This window comes from Pan paniscus, chromosome 18 (assembly GCF_029289425.2).
Source record: "Pan paniscus chromosome 18, NHGRI_mPanPan1-v2.0_pri, whole genome shotgun sequence".
Lineage (NCBI taxonomy): Eukaryota > Metazoa > Chordata > Mammalia > Primates > Hominidae > Pan > Pan paniscus.
In genome coordinates, this window is record NC_073267.2 from 29117167 (window position 1) to 29130499 (window position 13333).

The 13333-nt window shown below is 50.2% G+C and overlaps 1 protein-coding gene across 10 annotated transcripts in view; it reads left to right on the forward strand.

Annotated features, from left to right (window-relative positions):
* Window positions 1-13333, forward strand: part of KATNIP (katanin interacting protein) — a 230791-nt gene that overhangs the window by 173008 nt on the left and 44450 nt on the right. The window lies entirely within an intron of this gene.

Genomic DNA, 13333 nt, shown 5'->3' on the forward strand with positions numbered 1-13333 from the left:
TCACCTTCAGTCTTGCTAGAGACATTAGGGAGTGGTAGGGACTATGGCAGACTGGCAAGCCCATGCCCCAGGGAAAAGGAAGGCCACTTTTCAGCTTCAACTAAGGGTTGCTTTGTAGGATACCAGCCAGTTCTGCTAGATCTTCCCAACATGCCCAGTGAGCTGGATATCTGAGTTTTGACATGAGCCTTCCTTATGTGTAAATGTCAGTAGCTAATTTAAGTTCTTTTTAAACCACCATACAATTCAAACAAAACTCTTCTTTGGGCTGGAACTAGCCTGCCCTAGACTGCGTGGAGTGTGGAGAAAGGAGCCCGCCTCAGGCTGGGAGAGATCAGGGAAGGTTCTTGAAGGAACACACACCTGAGCTGTGATGGCAAAGGACAATGGCAGTCAGCCGAGGCAGGAAAGGAGAAAGTGTATCCTGGGTGGAGGGCCCTGCATGTTCACAGGCATGGAGGTGTGAAAGAACACAGCCTCCTAATCGCTCCCTTCAGTCTGTCTCCAGCAGCCACCAGGGAGATCCAATCACACATCTCTGCTGCTTCAAACCCTCAGAGCTTCCCCTTGGCCCAGAGGATCAAGGTCAACCCCCTGAGTGTGACATCAGAGCCTCCTAATCCCCTCACGCCAGGCCTTGCCTCTCTTGTCAGAATGCAGGCTGCCCTGGCTTTCTATCCCGTGAACATAGTAGTGATACCTTTATCCCTGTCCCCCCCTCCACCCCCATCTCACTCAACTCAGAATGCCCGTCTCTGCCTCATATTCCTGGAAACACAGACGTCACTTTCTCCAGGAAGCCAACCCTGCCCCCTGCCCCCTGCCCCCTGCGCCTTGCGCTTCTCTGGGACCTCATGAACATGTTCCACCATCTCCTGACCAGAATTTATGGCTACATTCCCAGGCCGCCATGGACCTCTTAAGAGTCATCTCCACCCCTGCCCTAGTGAAAGGAGAAATACGTGGTTGATGAATGAATGAATGAATGAATGAGCTCATGTTCCTAATAATCCATAAGCAGTTGTGTTATCCTTACTGATATCCAGTTGAGAGGATAGGAGAGGCTAGGTGGCTTGCACGAGACCACATGGCAGGTTGGAGGCAGAGCGGGGAACCTAGTCCCAGAGAGGCAGTCCTCCCTTCCTCCCTTCCTCCCTCTCTCCTTCCCATCCTCCCTTCCTGAGCTGCTTCTTGCTAGTTCTGCCACCCACCAGCTGTCCATCCACCTAGTGATCACATCGTGAGCACCTGTGATCACATCGTGAGCACCTGTCAGTTGCGAGGCACCTCGAGTCAGGAAACTAACAGGACAGGCAGCCCCAGCCAGCTGTGTGTACGCACAGTGCTGCCCAGAGCTTTCTCTGATTTCTGATCGTTGAGGTTGTTTGTTTGCTTGTTTGTTTTTAAACAAACATCTGAAGTTTAAACTTGAGAAAAAGAAGGCCAAGCCACTGGGAACTTGGCGGAAATTTCTCTGGGCATGTCTCCGCTTGCCAGCCCTGGCCTCTTGTGTGCTCAGAGGCTGACCCTCAGACCCCGGAATGCAGCCCCAGCCCACATAGCCATGGCACACTACGAGCATCTGGGGTCGTGTCCTCTCATTCCAAGTCCCACTCAGTGCTTCCTGGCAGGTGGCCATCGGCACCCTCTTCTGGAATGGGCAATGGAACAATGCCAGCTGCCCGCGCCTGTGCCCTGCAGCTCGGCCCTGTCACTGAATATATATCTCAGGGCAAGGAAAGCAGATTTTCTGTGCAGGATTACAACAAAGATAAGCTTCATCCCTTTTGGCCAGGGCCTGCCTTTCTTCTTTAACCTATGCTCAGCCTTCCTTGTGCTTATAGAATTGTTTAAAAAGGCACAGGGTCTTAAGAGTCCCTCAGGAGCATGGGGTGTCATCATGGGTGCTTGGGGGAGCTGTTGGCTGCAGGGATTTGAGAGCCGAGGTCTTTCCACACCCAGGGTGGAGTGTGGAGGACTGCGGTTCCTGCCAGGGCACCGCTTATGTAACACACACCCATCTGTTGCCAGAATTTACCAGGAGCAGAAAAGCGCAAACAAATGCAGCTGCAGGTTGGTTTGATTTAATATTCTCCAGAGGATGCTATTACTGTGTGTTTTAGAGGAGATAAAGTGAGAGTTTATAGGAAATATAGCTCGGCCTGGTAGACAAGGCTTGTTAATACAGTGTTTTGTGTATGGGAATCTGAAGAAGAAAAGTTAAATGTGGGCAGCTAATCCAACCAGGGCTTATTTAGAACGGAAGAAAGGAAGGGACTAGAAAAAGGGGAGTGTCTTTTATTGGGAAATGTGCTGCCTGTGAAATCCTCATGCTAGCATTTATGGGCTCCTTTCCCCCTAACTTGGTGATGCTGTAAGTGTCAGCTGGGCCAGAGGAGAGGGATGGGAGAGGTGAAGTGAGGACGTGGAGGCTGCACCACCACTACAGCAGTGCACAGAAGGCAGCACACAGATGCCTCTACTTGTGACAGCTGCCATTTATTGAATGCCGCAGGTATCAGGCACGTATAGGCACCCTGTGGGCACTCAGTAAATATTCAATGCATGAATGAATAACTGAACAAATGAATCATCTCAATTAACCCCCAGTGATCCTATGAGGCAGGTGGTGGTATTTCCCATCTTATAGACGAAGAAGCCAGAACTTAGGACAGTGAGATCCCAGATGGCAAATCGGCTGTGTCTCTTTTGCCAACTCGGATGGGAAACAGCTTGCTGGAGTGCCGTCCTGAGAAAGATCTGGAACTTTCTTTCTGGTTCATCGAGGAAAGGGTGTGATGATTGATCAGCCACGTCTGCCGTGGGCTCAGGCGGATGTGATAACATGTGTGTCGTATCTTTTGGTGTTCCCCAGATTAAGTGACTTGCCCAGCTAGCAGGTGGTAAGAGACAAAGCCGGGAAGGGAAATTTGAGGTCCGCTTGTCTTTCTCTGGTTTTTCACAGCACTGCTTCTCCTGCAGAGTGGCATCTGTTGGGAGGAAGAAACCGGTAGTCTCCCTTCTATAGTAGGTAATAACTCATCCAAAAAGTGGGCTTCCAGCAGCTCCCCATGGTCCATCTGTTTGCCTTTATAATAGTCATGTTAGTTATGTGTGACAGTACAGATAAGCACACCATCCCCATCATCACCCACAGCGTCACCACGCAAGTGCCGCCTCCAGCCTGGTCACACCAGGAAGTGGGACAGCAGTGAGCATCCAGGCAGGACAGGCACCCAGGGTATATTTTATATACAGAAAGGCACTCGTTAAATTGTTTTTGATAAATGAATGCTACATTTCCCCAGGGGCATGTTTCTGTGACATGTCATGTGGTCTAGGCCAGGGGTCCCCAGCCCCCAGGCCACAGACCAGTACCAGTCTGTGGCCTGTTAGGAACCAGACTGCACAGTAGGAGGTGAGCACTGGATGAGCCGGCATGACCACCTGAGCTCTGCCTCCTGTCAGATCAGCAGCGGCATGAGATTCTCATAGGCATGGGAACCCTACTGGGAATTGCACATGCGAAGGATCTAGGCTGCACGCTCCTTATGAGAATCTAATGCCTGATGATCTGAGATGGAACAGTTTCATCCCAAAACCATCCCCACCCCTGCCACCATCCATGGGAAAATTATCTTCCACAAAACCAGTCCCTGGTGCCCAAAAGGTTGGGGACCGCTGGTGTAGGCCACCGCTGCTTGCTAGAACTTTCTGTGATGGTAGACATGTCCTGTATCTGCCCTGTTTGGTACAGTAATCACTAGACACAGGTGGCTGTTGAGAATTTCACAAGCAGCTAGTGCCACTGAGACACTGACTGCACTTTACATTGTAATTAATTAATTTTAGTTTTAAGTAGCCACACGTGGCTGGTGACTACATAGGGGACCACATGAGTCTCAGTGCTGAGAGTACAGTGGTGAACAAATAGACAAGGCCCTGTCCCCTCTGTTGGGGAAGGGACAATAAACAAGGATACAACGAATAATGTGATTTCAGGTCACACTAAGTGTTCCGAAGACAATAACACAGGACAGTGAACGAGGGCCACAGGGAGGAGGAGGCTGGGCTGCCTGGAGCCAGGTGGCCAGAGGCCTTCCCCGAGCTCAGTGATGACCAGGAGCAGCCATGGGGCATCTGTGGGAAGGGCATTCCCCACAGGGCACAGCAGGAGCAAAGGCCCTGCGGCAGGAGTTTGAGGACTGTGGTTTGGCCAAGTGGCTGGAGCATGGGGAACAAGGAGTGTCATGAGAGGTCCCAGAGGGAGGTGGGGACCAGATCCTGTGGGCCAGCAGGTTTGGATCTGATTCGGAGACAGGCAGAATATAGTATGGTCAGAGCCAGCCCATCTGAGACCATGTGGCCTGGGGCAGGTTACGTCACATCTGTATACCTCAGCTTTATCTGAAAATGGGATATTGTCCAGTGAATGCGTGTAAAGTGCTCTGAATCATTCCTTGGCCTCCCGCCCTCTGTACAAGGGTCAGCTATTAGTGTCATCGCCGGAGGCTTGTTAGCAGGGTGACGTGATCTGATGGAGGATGTTTGTTTGTTTGTTTTTCTAGACAGTCTCTCTCTGTTGCCCAGGCTGGAGTGCAGTGGCGTGATCATGGCTCACTGTAGCCTCGACCTCCTGGGCTCAAGCGTTCCTCCCACCTCAGCCTCCCAAGTAGCTGGGACTCCAGGTGTGCACACCACACACAGCTAGTTTTTTTATTTTTTGTAGAGATAGGCTGGTCTCAAACTCTTGACCTCAAGTCATCCTCCCGCCTCAGCTTCCCAAAGTGCTGGGATTACAGGCGTGAGCCACCACGCCCGGTCCTGATTGAGGAATTTAAAAGACTACTCTGGTTGATTTGGAGAATGGATCAGGGGGCAGAGGGAGCCCTGAGAGAGGAGGCTCAAGGCATAGAACAGCCTAAGAACAGCCTCGCTGAAGATGGTGGTGGCCTGGATGAGGGTGTCAGTACTCTTGGGGTGCACTTTAGGTGGACTCAACTCATCCTATGACCATTTGCATTTTCAGCAATGCCTTTTTCTGGAAAGAAGTTTTCAAATGAATGCAAAAGTGAAGAGATTAGTTCAGTAATGAGGCGTGTATCCATCACCTGCTTCAATAATTACAAACATTCTGCTATTGTTGTTTCACGTATCCCCTTAACATTTGAAAGTAAATTGTAGCTATCACACTATTTCACTCATAAATCCTTCAGTATACATCTCTAACAAAAAAAGTTTGTTTGTTTATTTTTCTGTAACCTTGATGGCACTATCGTGCATGGCCATAATTAATTATCATGCTCTGATACCCACTTCATATTTAAACATTCCTAATTCTCTCAAAATTGTTTCTTTTACACTTGGTTTGTTTGGATCTGATACAAACCAAGACCAAACATGTCAATGACTTGGAAGTCAAAGATGTAACCTTCATTTGGTCACCCGAGTCAGTGCGGCCTGATGGCTCTGCCCCATGGCAGGGTCTGGGCACTATGGGGGCCCGGGAAGTATGACGGGCATCTTAGCAAGGCAACTGGTGGAAAGGGGACTGACCCCGTTGCATGGGAAGCTTCCTGAGCTGTGGGCCTCAGGCTTGGTCTAGGCCAGTGCCAATGGCCAGAGGGCGCTTTCCGTTGGGTGGGATGCAGTGAGTATAGTCTGTGGGCAGAGTCCTCACTCAGGTAGGTACAGGCACGGTAGCCATGAGAGTTCCAAGAGGGTCAGCTTTAAAGCGGGTCCCCAGCCAGCAGGGGAAGGAGAGGTGAACAGAGAATTCAGCCTTTATTTATTTGTTTATTTATTTAGAGACAGTCTCGCTTTGTCACCCAGGCTGGAGTGCAGTGGCCTGATCTCAGCTCACGGCAAACTCTACCCCCTGGGTTCAAGCAGTTCTCCTGCCTCAACCTCCTGAGTTGCTGGGACTACTGGCACGCACCACCATGCCCAGCTAATTTTCGTATTTTCAGTAGAGATGGGTTTTGCCATGTTGGCCAGGCTGGTCTCAAACTCCTGACCTCAAGTGATCCACTTGCCTCAGCCTCCCAAAGTGCTGGGATTTACAGGCATGAACCACTCGGCCCAGCCACATTCAGCCTTTAAAGAGAGCAGCCCCACAAGAACACTGGGATTCAGAGCCAGGCTCTACTCCTAAAGAGAATGAAAGTGGACTCAGAGCCAGCATGGAAGCTGAGACCCATGTCCTGTGCTGTGCAGAGCAAGTGGGCGGGCTGCAGCTGGAAGTAGGCAGAGGCCTGGGCAGGGGAGGGCTGCTCACCCAGGTGTAAGTGCTGACTGGTGCAGCAGGAGAAATCACAGATTGTCTGGAGGGTGGAGCTTCCCACCTGCCTCCTGCCAGGACTGACTCAGTAGCTGAGCCTGTTGATTGGAGTTCTCAGTAGCAGGGCTATTTTATCAGCCAGGATTCTCTTGGTACCAAAGGACAGAAAACCCAATTAAAACCGGGTTAATCACACAATAGAAGTCTTTGGCTCATGTAAGAGAAGACGCTGGGTGGCTGGCTTTAGGTATGGTGGCATCCAGGAGTTCACATGATGTCATCAGGAATCTGCCTCCCTCCATCACTTAGCTCTCTTCTCCTCTGTGCTGGCCTCATCCTCAGTTTCCACGTGGTAGCCCCCAGTGGCATCAGGTTCATGCTTATTTCAGCAGCCCCCGCAGAAAGAGACTGTCCTCATGAAAGCTGCAATCTAGCGCCCGTTATTGGTCAGACCTGCATTGCTACCTGGGGTGGGCCCACATTATCCACATGAGGTGAAATTAAGAGAAGGTTGGATTTTCAATGGGAAATTGAAGTGCTGCCTCTAAAAGGAGGAAAAATCACCAGGGAAGATAGAAAATCATATCCACCCTAAGTCCTTTTTCTTTTTCTCTAAGAACATAGGAGTCACATGCTGTTGAATTTATTCATCAGCTTCCAAACTTAAACCTTCCTTGACACTTAACCACATATCAAAGCTGCAGGCCTGACCACTGGATCGCTATTTCTGGCCTTTCTTACTGCGAATGCACACTACTCCCACTTGGCACACCCAAACCCTGCCTGTCTGTCCACCCACACCAGGCTTCCTTCTCCACTTCCTTTTTCTGTCCGCGCCAGCTCCTGGCTCACAACTTTGATCCTCTGACTTCCCTTTGCCCCTCACTGTCAGGCATCTCTAAGTCCTACCAGTTCTATTTCCAAAACTAGTCTCCTTCCCAATCCAGCTCGTCCCTCCCCTTCTGCCTGTTGCTGCATGATACCTCATTCCCTTGTATCCCCATCCTTCCCTCCACTGCTCATGGGCTCAGTCCCTCCTCTCATCAGCAGAGGTTTGTCAGTTGCCCCAAGCCCAGGCGTTGTGCTAGGAATCAGCACTGATACGCTGCCTGCCCCTGCGAGCTCATGCCCAGGCAGGGGAGGCCCAGGGGCCCTGCAGTGAAGGGGATGAGCCCAGGGCCTCCCAGCTGCAGAATGCTTCAGGGGAGCAGCCATGACTCACAGCTGTCGCAGCCTCCCAGAGCATCCTGAGAAGAAGGCTGAACACAGGCTGTGCACTGGTTACCAGATGCAGTTCACAGGTAGACTTTCGCTGGATCACATGATGTTTTCAAAATTATTTGAATTAATAGCCAACATTTTAAAATTGGGAGGTTTTGCATGAAAATATGAATTTTTTTGCTTTTTTTTTTGAGAAACTAGAAGATCCCACATTTACACCTGGAAACTTGAGTGGAGCTGAGTCACAGCGACACCATTGTCCTTTCACTCCATTGCCTGTCTCATTTGCAGTACTTGTCTGGACCCTGAATGTGTTTGCATTGGTGACTTCCACCACTCCCTGACCCCAAAATCTGGCTGTCTGGCTCTTTCGTGCTTATACAGCTTTGACCTCCCACTGGCCCCCATAAAACTCTTCTCTCCTCTCTGCCTTAGCTCCTGCCATCCCCAGAGCCTGGAATACCTGACCCGTCTTGTTACAAACCTGCCTTTCAAAACACTGAGGTTCAGCTTAAACCTGACTTCACAAACAAGCCTCCCCATACCCCTAGCCTGCCTTAGGCCCCTTGTGGGGGTCTCCAGCGACACCCTTCCTGGCATCAAATCCCTGCTTCCTGAGGGTGTTCTTAGGGTTCGGTGCTTCTGATGTACAAACAGGCACCCCCGGCCAAGTCTGCCCTGCAGTGTGTTTGGTTTGGTCCTCACAGTGTTTACAGCTTCTGAATTGTTTAATGACAACATTTGGAAATTGGCTTTTGATGACCTGGCAAATATTCCCTCTCTTTCATCCACTGGCTGGAGCTGAATGCTCCCTGCTTCCTCTGGACTTGAGAGTATACATCTTTCAGCTCACAGACCCCCCGTGGCTGCGGTGCCACTAGCATTTGAGCATGCGACCCCTTCACCTACAGCTGGTTGTGAACTCTTCAAGGCGAGGACCCTGGCTTGCTTCCTTTGCATCCCACACAGGCCAGGACCCCCCGCCCCCCACCAAAAGACCCCCATACAGTATGGGCTGCATTGAATAAAGTTGCAAGAATTGCATGCCAGGGCCTCAACCCAAACTTAGCAGAGTTTTGACCTCAGTATGCATGGGGCTCCTCCTATGGCTGCTGCCAACCTCTGGCAGAAACAGGGGGATTGCCACACTGGGCCCTGCAGCGCAGTGTCTCTGAGCCAGGCCAACCTTGAGCAGCCAGCCTCGACGGGTCTATATACATTTAGGTGCAGTACATTAGGTACAAGACATGAGGGTGGCTCCTGTTTCTTGCATATGTGGCAAGCGGTATTTAAAGCACTTTACATAAATCAGCTCATTTATTCTGCACAGCAGTCCTATGAGACAGGTACTGCAGTTACCAGCTCCATTTTACAGATGGGGAAACTGAGATACAGAAAGGCAGAGCAACTTGCTGACGATCACATGACTACCAGGCAGTCTGGTGCCCATTTCACGGCCCTGTCTTTCTTTTTCTTTTCTTTTTTTTTTTTGAGACAGAGTCTTGCTCTGTTCCCCAGCTGGAGTACAGTGGAGTGATCTCGGCCCACTGCAACCTCCACCTCCTGGGTTCAAGCGATTCTCCTGCCTCAGCCTCCTAAGTAGCTGGGATTACATGTGTGTGCCCCTACACAGGGCTAATTTTTTTGTATTTTTAGTAGAGATGGGATTTCACCATGTTGGCCAGGCTGGTCTCAAACTCCTGACCTCAGGTTATCCACCCACCTTGGCCTCCCAAAGTGCTGGGATTACAGGCATGAGTTACTGCGCCTGGCACAGCCCTGCCTTTCTATAGAGCGACCGTTGTCACTGGAGAGCCAGGCCCTGCAGGAGGGCAGCCATTACTCCACATGTTAGCGCCGACCCGGTATTGCCACACAGCCTAAATTTTTCAACAGAGGCCAGAAATGCACTTTGTTATGTGAAAGCTCCCAATTTGTAAATATTACTAATAATTCTAAAATTCTTAAATGCTTGGTGAGCTAAACGAGCATGATTTCAGCCAGAGGACCACCAGTGTGTGAACTAATCAGATCCCATCCACGTTTGTCATCCTGAGTCTGTGATGCTGGGTGGGACACAGCATGGTCTTCCCAGAGTGTGGCTTATAGTAGGTGTTTGTTAAATGTCTCAGTGTCTTACCATCTTCTTCTGTCCCTTCGAGGAAATTAAATTTCATATCACAGAGAATGGTGTTCATTGGCCTTCCTCCCAAGGGACACGTAAAAGACCATGAATGAAAGTCACTTCCCAATGAAACCAGAACTCCCTGTAAGTTTAGTCCCCAGAGCAAGACCTCAAGACAGATAGGAATAGCCCTTTCCCCTGTCCTTGAAGGTCTTGCCTCCTGGGGAGGACAAGCATGTGTCTGTGGACAATTGGCTAAGCAGTAGGTGCAGAGAACCAGGTTGCAAGCCCAACCCCGAAACCTCAGAGGAAGACGCAAGTCAACCAGAGTCAGGGAGGAGGGGGAGACAGGGAGGGCCAGGGGCTCCCTGGAGGAGTCAGCCCTTGAGCCAGGTCCTAAAGTGTGTGTGGCAGCACTCTGGGTGACAGCACCTCACTCCCCCATAGCCCTCCATATCTCGATAGACCTACAGTTAGGATAAAAGCAGTGAGTCTGGGAGACAAACCCTAAACCCCTGGCCCAGAACCTCTGGCTCCTTCCCATGCTGGAGCCAGCACTTCCGGGCAAAGAGCTAGGAAGGACAGCAACCCACGCTTTTGCTTTGCAGAGGTGCCAGTAAATGTTCCCAGCCAATGACACAACTCCCAGAGTGTGGGATGCCTGCAGTATGGGCTCCCTGGGCTGTGCCTGAAGTCCAGCCAGTGCACATCTGGGCCGACTCCAGTTGTGTCGCCATGCCAAGGCTCCATTTGCCTTAACGGACCCACCTTGGCGTGTAGTTTTTGGGCCTAGCCAATGCTTCATTCCAGATGTTTGTTCTTAGGTTGTATTGGCTGTGCCAAAGGCGGGTGCTCATCTCTGGGGAAAGTGGCTTAAGATGCTAAAGCCCACAGCTCTGCTTCACTGTTGCCACAGTGGAACCGTGCCGCCATGAATCTTTGTTGGGCAGTTGTGTGTTCATTGCAAGAGACATGCCATTCTACACTGGGGCCAGGGATGAAAGTGGCCTTGCTGAGTTAATTAATCACTTAGATTGAAATAATATTAATATTGTATTAAAAATGCATTACAGTTTCAGCACAGTTGATTTTCACCAACTGTAAAGAAGGAAGATAAGGGCAAAATGTGGGCCAGGAAAGGTGTTCCCATTAACTACAAACCAGCCACAGAGTTTCAAAGTGTCCTTTTCAAAATCCATTGCAAAGGGTGTTTGAGGCAGCATGAACAAAAGGCATAAAAATAACTCTAGTTAAAGAAGGAAAAAAAATATTCACACCAAGGAAACAAGAAGGACACATACACACACACACACACACACACACACGCAGAGAGAGAGACAGGGTTCTAAAGGTTAAGGTTAAGACATTCGGCAGGAAGGAATTTCATCGTGCACTTCCTGGAAGAAGACAGAACAAGGGAGAAAGAGCCTGGGGTTAAAGCCCTGACGACTGGAGGGGGAGGAAGCAGGCTGGTTCTTGAGGAGAGAAAGGATTTTCCCCCTGGATCCTTTCGTAAAGATGTCCTTTATACAGAGCTGCACTGAGGGGGCGCAGAGGAATCCAGACTCGCAGAATCTTCCATCCTGTTTTCCTCATGGGGCAGATGTGACTCTCATACAGCCTCTAAGCACACCCTTGTGGTATAATGACACTTATGCGGTATATACGTAAATATGTAGAAAAATGTCTTGAAGAACTGGAACCCACACACATAAGCACACCCACCACCCAGTGGAGGTGGAGGTGGGGGCTGGGGTGGGGTAGGAGACAGTTAGTCTATAAGGACTTATTTATTATTATTATTATTATTTTCTTTTTTGAGACAGAGTTTCCCTCTTTTGCCCAGGCTGGAGTACAGTGGCACAATCTCGGCTCACTGCCACCTCTGCCTTCTAGTTTCAAGTAATTCTCCCGCCTCAGCCTCTCCAGTAGCTGAGATTATAGGCGCCTGCCACCATGCCTGGCTAATTTTTGTATTTTTAATAGAGACAGGTTTCTGGCACCTCTGCAGAGCGGTCTCAAATTCCTGACCTCGTGATCCACCTGCCTCAGCCTCCCAAAGTGTTGGGATTACAGATGTGAGCCACTGCGCCTGGCCCATAGGGACTTATTTAAAAAAAAAAAAAAAAGGCCAGGTGCAGTGGTTCATGCCTGTAATCCCAGCACTTTGGGAGGGCGAGGTGGACGGATCACCTGAGGTCAGGAGTTTGAGACCAGTCTGGCCAACATGGTGAAACCCCATCTCTACTAAAAATACAAAAAATAGCCGGGCGTAGTGGCGTGCCTGTAATCCCAGCTACTCGGGAGGCTGAGGCACGAGAATCGCTTGAACCTGGGAGGCAAAGATTGCAGTAAGCTGAGATCACACCACTGCACTCCAGCCTGGGTGACAGAGAGAGACGTCTCAAAAAATAAAAATAAAAATTTAGAAAAGGGTAGGGGCTCAGAGCTCCACCGGTACAGGTGCTCCTAACAGTGGCTAGGCTAGCATGGGCCAGGACTGTGGCTTTCTTGGAATCTAGCTTGACCCACAGAAAGATGGTGGTTAAGACCTTAGCATGCCAGCCATAGTGGCTTACCACATACCAGCTGTGTGACCTTGGGGAAGGCATGTGCCTCAGTTTCTCCATCCATAAGATGGGGCCCTAATGCTTCCCTTGCAGGATTGTTCTGAGGATGGCATAGGACAAGGCAGTCTGTTATCCTTTAAACAGAATATCCAGAGAAGTGACTAATATTCCCTATGGGGACCCCACTCTGGTGATCCTTGGGCCACATCTGCCCATGAATGTGGCTTGTTTGGCCTGCAGAGTGCTGGAAACCTTTCAGAGCTCAGAGCTGCCAGGCAGGGTACGACCCTCCCACCTCCCTGTGACCCCTGCATACCACTGATTTCCACCTGAGCCCACTCCTCTCTTACAAGCCTGACCCCTGCCTCTGCCTGCTTCCCTCTCTCAGTTCCCTCTCCGCCAGACGTCTTGGTGGGAACAGGGCTGGAGGTCAGATGGGCTCTGGACTGGGGAAGGAAGATGGGTGGCCATGTTGTGGAAGCCGGCCACCCTATTAGGAAAGCTAGGATGCCCACCTTGTGACTGTGCTGGACTAGATGGTTTCCCCATCACCCACTACCTCTTTAAAGGAAGGTGTTTCTGTCTCACCAGATATCCCTGTGGCAGTACTTTTGCAGAACCAGTCATTGAAAACTGCCCATGCTGTCCTCAAATAGCTGTTCCCCGGTGAATTCACAGCACGCACTTGCTCTGTGCCTCTGCTAAACAGAGAATCCATCCATATAAGCATGTAAAAGAGTGCTTTGAGAATCGACTTTTCTGACAGTCGGCAAATGGTAGCCTGCCATCTGCAATTGGAGGATTGAAGCCGAGTTCCTGTGGCGTAACACAGGCCGGACAGTTCTCCTTCTAAATTGCTGCAGAAACCTCTGTAACTCAGTGATCCTGAAATTTGTTAGCTCCTACTCACCTAGCTTTCAGGAAGGCTAAGAAGGGGTTAGTATAGGTGAACATCTCCAGGGTCTCAGATTCCGTCTCCTAAGAGCAGATCAGAAGCCAAGGCAACACGGGAAATAAACGATCTGGAGGTGAAACCCACAGGCCGCCGCTTTTCTGATCAGGTTCATTCTTAGAGCACTGTTGAGACAGCAGTGCTGTTCAGGAGAGAAAACCCATGTTTATTCATTTGCTATTCCA